At 40.7% G+C, this 7500-nt stretch overlaps 1 protein-coding gene across 3 annotated transcripts in view; it reads left to right on the top strand.

The window, feature by feature from the left end:
* The first annotated feature begins 886 nt into the window (after nucleotides 1-886).
* The window catches only part of LOC122323019 (tyrosine-protein kinase CSK), a 20158-nt gene continuing 13544 nt past the window's right edge, over nucleotides 887-7500 (top strand). The window contains exon 1 of one of the 3 annotated variants that reach the window (XM_043216634.1): nucleotides 887-1494. The gene's annotated coding sequence lies outside the window, so the exon portion shown is untranslated. Of the gene's footprint in view, nucleotides 1495-1523; nucleotides 1599-7500 lie in introns of those variants that run through there. The other 2 variants (XM_043216632.1, XM_043216633.1) reach the window with 2 other exon arrangements.

Genomic DNA, 7500 nt, shown 5'->3' with positions numbered 1-7500 from the left:
TTATATATTTATACATACATATATATATATATATATATATATATATATATATATATATATATATATATATATATATATATATATATATATATATATATATATATATATATATATTGAGAACGTTGTCAAGAGTTTTTGTTGTTGTTTGGGAAAGTTGAAGATTGACTTTCTGTCACCAGCAGGTGTCGTCTGTGATCCAAACTTTCATTTCATCGAGAGAACTTTGACGTTACTGAACTCCGTCGCGTGCTGAAAGCGATCGATTTCTGTTCAGAAGTGACGCGTTTCAGCGACGCCGCGGTGTGGCGTGGAGCTTTCGCGCATGCGCACTGCGCAGAGGCGGCGCTGGAGCCCAAGTGCGTTTGAAGAGTCGAGCGATTCCACTCCGGCCCTACTTCCGCATACGACCAGCGTCACGTGACCAATGAGCCGCCGGTCCAATAGCTATATAGTTGTCTTAAATAGTAAATACAATATAAAAAAAAAGAAAAATGGCATGACCATTTATTCAGTGAAGTTTAATAGATTATGTAAAAAAAAAGCAAAGGTATATAGATATTATTAAACAATGTAAATGTAAATGACCTTTACAGGTTAGTAATATATATAATAAATAAATAAATACATAAATAATAAATAAATTATATATATATATTCTATCTGAGCTGTTTGATTCAGTGAAGTTTCAGCTCGTGTAAGTACACCCAGAGCATTAGAAATACTATTAAATCGATATGAACAAATGTTTACAAATGTTAATACATTACAGCAGGCATACAAGATGTAAAATTAATACAATTTATTTACAGGTTGCTATGAACGTAAAACAAATAGTGGCGTCAATAATACGTAATTGTTTTAATCATTGCTTTCTGAAATACATTATTTGTTACATTGTTAATGACGTCACTCTGCCATATAGGGCTAAATGAGAGATGACGATGACGTTTATATGAAATATAAATTATAAATAATAAATTTAAATTAGTTTTTGACACATTTCTTGTTTTGGGGGGAAAAGTGGAAGTCAACTAGATTTTGATTTGATCTATGACATTAAAAGCAAAGAAATTAGACTTAACATTAAAAACCGACGAAAGCTTTCTTCCTTTCATTTTTGCGCATTTTCAGATTTTCTAAGTTCTAAGATTTTTCGAAAGGTCTAAGAATCGCAGATAAGGCCATCCAGCGGGCGGGTTCCCGCATCTAATTAACCAAATAAACACAATGCATATGTTTGCACTTTTCTTTTCCCAACGCGCCTGTCTGACGCGTGACGTCACCGGAGCTGCCGCGAGCCGGGGTGGACGCGCTAGGATCTCGAGCGCCGCGTCGAAGCGCAGCGACATTTTCATCTCGTTTCATTTCCTCTTCATCCGCAGGCCCGAACGGGGCCGTCTGATCCCGAAAACCCCGCACCAGCCGCATGCTCGGAACGAACCGGAGCCCGAGTCCCCAGAAGAGAAGCGGACGCTCATGCGCGATATTCGCCGGGTGAGTCCGCGACGCGTTCAACGCCTCTTATCGATTATTGACCGCCCGCCGTCAGCTGATCGCCCGCGTTGCCTCTCCTGCGAAATAAAAGCCTCCGATCGCAGGTGAGGTTCTGTGGAGTTCTGCAGGCGTGGTTCTCTCCGCACCTCGCGTCGCGTCGCGCGTGCATTCGCCCGTGTTTGTCGTGCACTGCTCGCTTGCATAAAACGCACATCTGAAGCTCTGATTTCTCTTCTTCTGAACGCTGCTTGCTTTGATGACACTCGCTTCCTATCTGCATCGCTGTAGTAGGTGCTGAATGAACGTCCATGCACAATTATTTTCCGTCCAGAAACGTTACAATGCGTTCAGAATAATCTCACAAGGAGTGCAAGGCTTTAATAGCGTTTCCCCTAAATGTTTGTGTGTTGTGATGAACGTGCACGGCCCTCCATGATGCTGTGGAGCACTCTGGGAAAGCCTCAGACGCTTGTTTGTGATCCAACCTCAGGAGTTAAAGAGCCAGACAGCGGCATGCGAGGAGACCGTCTGTCCCGTCTGCCGCCCGAGCCGGATGAGCAGGAGCATTCTGGGATGCGTCTGACCGTTCAGCAGGGTCTCCGCAGCCCTGCCAAACCCGAGGAGGACACGAGGAGCTGCAGGAGCTCCTCTCCAGGAAAAATAAAGCCAGCGCAATAACATGCATGACTGTTTTTGCAAATAAACCTAACTGATTCGCGTCTGGACATCAGATATGGCAAGCTTTGTTTGATTTTGCAGACGTGTTAGATGAAGGCTCTTTGGTTTCGTATTTCATTCACTCGGTGCAAAGCGGAGGGACATCTCGCAGCCTTTAAAGAGGAGCGTTTTCACGTTTTGAAGTACAAAAGTCGGCGTGAATGAAATACGAACAAAGGCCTGACCTGAACGGAGAGGGTAAAACTGCTGAGGAGTGGATTACAATTTGAGAATAACTAAACGAATCCTTAAAGTGGGTTTTGGATGTTTCCTTTCCGCTGGTCTGAAAAGACGTGTTTGTGGAAGCGTGCAAACTTGTAGTTTCTGGCCTTAAAGTCCTGGAGGTTTCTGAAGTGCGTCCACACACACACACACACACACACACACTCCACAGAAGTCATGACTGGAAATCCTCATGAGGAACATCTGAGAGGTTCTTGAGGTTCATCGGTGGCGCTGTCTTTATTCTCGTCTTCAGAAGCGGGTTTGATCTGTTTGTGGAGCTCTGGTGTTTTCTGAGGGACTTGATTGATTGATTGATTGATTGAAGTCCGTTGGTGTGTGTTTGAAGCCCCGCGGTCTCCAGCGCTCCTGTGATTGGCGGCTGGATCGCGGTCGGATCCGCTCTGCCGTCACCTTTCCGTTTTGAGCCGCTGATGCTCGGAAACGCTCGTCGGTGATGTTTAGCTGCTTGAAGTGTTCGGACGCTACGTCTCGCTTCAAATGGTGTTTGCTTTTAGATGCAAAATAAGAAAGCGTCGGGGCGTCCTTCTTTGCGTTTTCAGATGAATGTTGCTTTGTAGAATTGTAATTTTAGAGGGATGACTGAAAACTTGGGTAAAGTGCAATTAAAAATCTATGAAATGCAATAAAACAAGCACTTGAAGTGTGTTCCGGATGTTTTCTCTGTAAGAGTTCGTCTAGCGTCTCGCCTTAAACATCGTGGAAGTTTGTTATATGTATGTTATTATAGACGTGAATTGTGGTTTTATTTGAGGCTTGAAAGCACCATCTATAGGTCTAGTGTTTTATAGTGAACCTTAAAATAAAATACGCAAAAGGTGGTTTTCGCAGAAATTCCTTTAAAGAACCGTTTTAGGCTCCTCAAAGATTCTTCGGTGAAAGAACGTTGTGAAGGACTAAATAATCTGAGCCTTTTTCCACCGGAAAGAATCGCTGGACGCTGAAGGTTCTTCATGCAACCATCGATGGCAAAAAATACGTTTTAGGATGATGGAGACTGTGCTGGTATTTTTATCGTTATAAGAGTGACTTGCGGTGGATTTGAGGGAGCTCTTGGGCTGTGATGTTCTGGTGATGGAGATTCAACACCGACTGGAGAGTTCAGGTTGGGTCTCAGGGTTTGGTCGCTGGATGTTCTTCACGCTGTAATCATATAAACGTCTGCAGGGATGCCTTTTATAAAGCCAGAGACAATATCCAAAAACTCTTTTCTTAAAGCCGCATCAGGAATATCTAGTTTTTTCTCATTGTGATGGACGATTAAGAGAATATATTTATATTCTGTGAAACCGGCGGCCATGGCCGGATGATTTGATGGAGCGAGTATGAAATGGAGTATATTTTGGAGATGTTTTACTCGTAAGAATTTCTAGGGGTGCCAATACTTGTGTCCAATGTGTATTTGAGAAAAATGTGATTTTTTTAAATTCTTATTATCCAATGAAAGAATAAAAAAATCAAACAGATTAACAATGCAGAGCCGTATTTACCAAGGGTGCCAATATTTTCGGCCTGCTCTGATACTTCTGTTGTAATGAAAATGAATAAATGTAGAAAGAAATGCCATTTCTTAATTTCTAGTGTTTGTTTTTAGCATTGTGAGATACTGCTAACTACATGGAAATGTTCTAATAAGAGTGTCTGCCATCAAACAAATTCAGCTGTTATTAACGTGAAAAGTGTAACCAGCTGGACCTCCAGGATAAGAGAGAACCCGTAGAGGAGGAGAGTTTAACGTGTGTTACATTTAACAAACATCTACAGTGCATTGCATGGAAGGCTAGCGTTTAACCGGTGGATGGGAAGCTGGATTGGAGCTGGATTGGAGCTGGATTGGAGCTGGATTGGAGCTGGATTGGAGCTGGATTGGAGCTGGATTGGAGCTGGATTGAAGCTGGATTGTGTTTGTATCATACTCCTCTCACAGAAAGCAATGTGCTGCCGTGTCGCTGGATGTGTTTAACTGAGATCCTGTTTTTTGGGTCGCTCCCCTACGTGAGGCTGAACCTGCTTGAGCTCGTGGCCCAGATCTGAGGACGGCCCGCTGCTGAGATACGATGTGAAGTCCTGCGATCAGAGGTCACGTTTTATTTCTACAGCCCATTCAGAGCAGAGCGACTTATTTACAGAGCTGGGTAGATTACTTACCAACTGTAGTCTGTTACTGATTCCAAATGACAGGACGAAAATTGTAGTTAGTAACGTCATCTATGTGCATTATGTTTCAGTTCATTTAATCTGACTGCTTCGATTACTTCTGGACTGATTTCGACCAAAAAACACTCTTTTTTGGAAATATACTCCTCCTCCATCTCCCCCGGAGTTAAAAAGTGGACACGTACTGTTTTTGAGTCCGTTCAGCCGATCTCCGGGTCTGGCGAGAGCACTTGTAGCTTAGCTTAGCATAGATCATTGAATCTGATTAGACCATTAGCATCGCGTTCAAAAACGACTAAATTTTTCTTTTTCCGTCGGTGTTAGTACATTATATGACTAGAGAAGGGTCAAGTTTTAATAGGACAACGATCTAAACTCTTTGGTCGTTTTTGAAAGCGATGCTACTGGTCTAATCAGATTCATTGATCTATGCTAAGCTAAGCTAAAAGTGCCATCTCCAGACCCGGAGATCGGTTGAATCGATTCAAAAACAGTAAAACTCAACTTTTAACTGGAGGATGAGCCTATTCTCAAAAAAAGTGTTCCTTTTGAACTCATGTTTGGTCAAAATCACACACACACACACACACTTCACAATAACAATGAAAAACAAAATATTTTAATAACAGCAGGGTAATGAAGGGGAAGCTCAGCCTTTGCAGACCTGTGTGATCCTCTTTCTTATTCTAATCGCAGAAGAAGATATTTCACCTCATATGGTGGAATTATAGCAGTCTTGAAAACATCTTTTGTTTTCGACAGATAAAAGTTTTGCTTTTAGAAGCGCAAACGCTTTGATTTCCGGCCGAAGCGTCTCTTTTAGGAGGAACGGCAGTAAATGTAGGGAAGTCATGTAGCATGTCGTGTTAATGAGAAATCAACTGGAACACTTATCAAGAAGTAACATGCGTACGGATGTAAAGTTATGAATACACCATAAAACACTTTGTAATGATCGAAGAGCAGCATGAACACATTCTCAAATATGTGGGTCTAAATATTCATGAAATGCTGAGCTTCAAGATGGATATCACGCGTTCGAGTCACACGTTTCTATGAAGTGTTCAAAGCGGCTTCACCGTAATAAAGAGGAAGTGATGCACATCTAATTCATTCTGAAACTAATTAGATTTTAGCCAGAAATCATCTCTGCAGATCAATTCGGTTCTCATTCAGGTCAGTTTTCTAATAATGTGAGTGTTGCAGAACTCATCAATTAGATTCGCCAAGCAAGTTTGTGCTGTGTTTTTTTTTTTTTGCTGGATTTGTGTTGGTTTTATTTTTAATTGAGTTTGCACCGGTTTACTTCTGGTTTCTTACTGGTTTTATCGTGGATGCCTGCTGGTTTTTTACCACGCAAACCATTAAAACCGTTCAGTAATCCTTCTTCAGTGCTGGTTTTTCACAGATGGTGAGCTCAGAATTGGTTTCGTGTGGACTCTGTAGTTTGCCCGTCTCTGGAAGCGTCGCAGGTGAGCGGACAGGAAGTAGAATCATGAGCACCTGCGCGGATGTCGTTTGCATCGGCTCTCGCTGAAGCGCGTCGATGCGGAGCTGCTCTATTCAAATGTCCTGAGACGATCCAGACCATCGTTTGAATGAAGATAACGGAGCCGTCTCACCTGCTGGATCTCTTCTTGAATGTTTTTTGCTGGTCGAGTGACTGCTGAAGTTGGTCTCGTGTTTAAACACGTTGACTCGTTTGAGAGGAACGGATCCACAGATGAAAGGCAGACCGATTGGGACTGATTTTGCGAGGATCTGATTGGTTCATGGATCTGATGCGTTTTAGATGTTTTCTGGATCCGGGCTCTTTGGTTTGATCTTTTTTTTTGTGTTGGGGTTTAAAGGCATGTCTTGCTTGAAAAGGAACGTTTGCAAAAAATGTGCTTCTATCCTCAGGCTGTTCAAGATGAGTGTGTTTTCTTGCATCGGTGTCTCAGTAATGCATGTGAATGGGTGCCGTCACCCCAGTTCTGGAAAAGACAAAAGATCTAAATTATATACTAAAATACGTATAAACCATATGTTTGTTATTATTAACGCTGCAAGTAATTATGAATGATGTAGACTTTTATTCCGGGTCATTTGTATTTCTTTATATTTACAGCCTTTTTATTATCATTATGCTATTTTGTTTTGTGTGTTTGTTTTAATATTATTAAAAAGTTTCTGACAGGATTGCACAACCATTGCAGTGAAGTTTAATAACACTTTGACATTAAACGTGATTCATAATAAAGACGTGTTCGAGTGTGACCCAAACTACTGTGTTCCTCCTCACACAGATGTGTGTGTGTGTGTGTGTGTGTGTGTGTGTTGTTTAATTATTTAGTGTTCAGTGTGTTCATTATTCATATCTGCAGAAAACAGGACCTGCTGCTAACATCATGCCGTATTGAATGTAATTATTGCTCATTGTAATTCCATTATTTGTGATTTGGTTAAATTCTGTACATTTAGTTTAGATAAACATCTCTTACTCATTTCTTTAGTAATCTTTTTAAAGTAAAACTTTAAACCATTGCTTTTATTGTGTTTTGTGTTCAGTTGATTGAAAGTGCACCCATAATTTCTAGCTTTATTTTTTTTTTTTATCAGTATTATTTATTCTGTGTAAAATGCTAATTCATTCAGGGGTTCTTCCAAATTCAGTTCATAACATTCATACATTTTTTTTTTTTTTTTTTTTTATGTAATGAAATGAAAAGAATTGCTAGTTGCTATACGAGTGAACCGTGCTGAAGCACTAATACTTTAAATAAATTCAAATAAAGATGGAAAAAAAAAAATCTGTTCAAAATATTTGTAAAGACTACAATAAATCTCTGCTCTAGTAGAAAGATACTGTAATAGATGCTAAAATAACACACACACACACACTTGTTA

This window comes from Puntigrus tetrazona, chromosome 18, assembly GCF_018831695.1.
Source record: "Puntigrus tetrazona isolate hp1 chromosome 18, ASM1883169v1, whole genome shotgun sequence".
In the NCBI taxonomy this organism is placed as follows: domain Eukaryota; kingdom Metazoa; phylum Chordata; class Actinopteri; order Cypriniformes; family Cyprinidae; genus Puntigrus; species Puntigrus tetrazona.
This window is presented reverse-complemented; position numbering and strand designations above follow the sequence as displayed.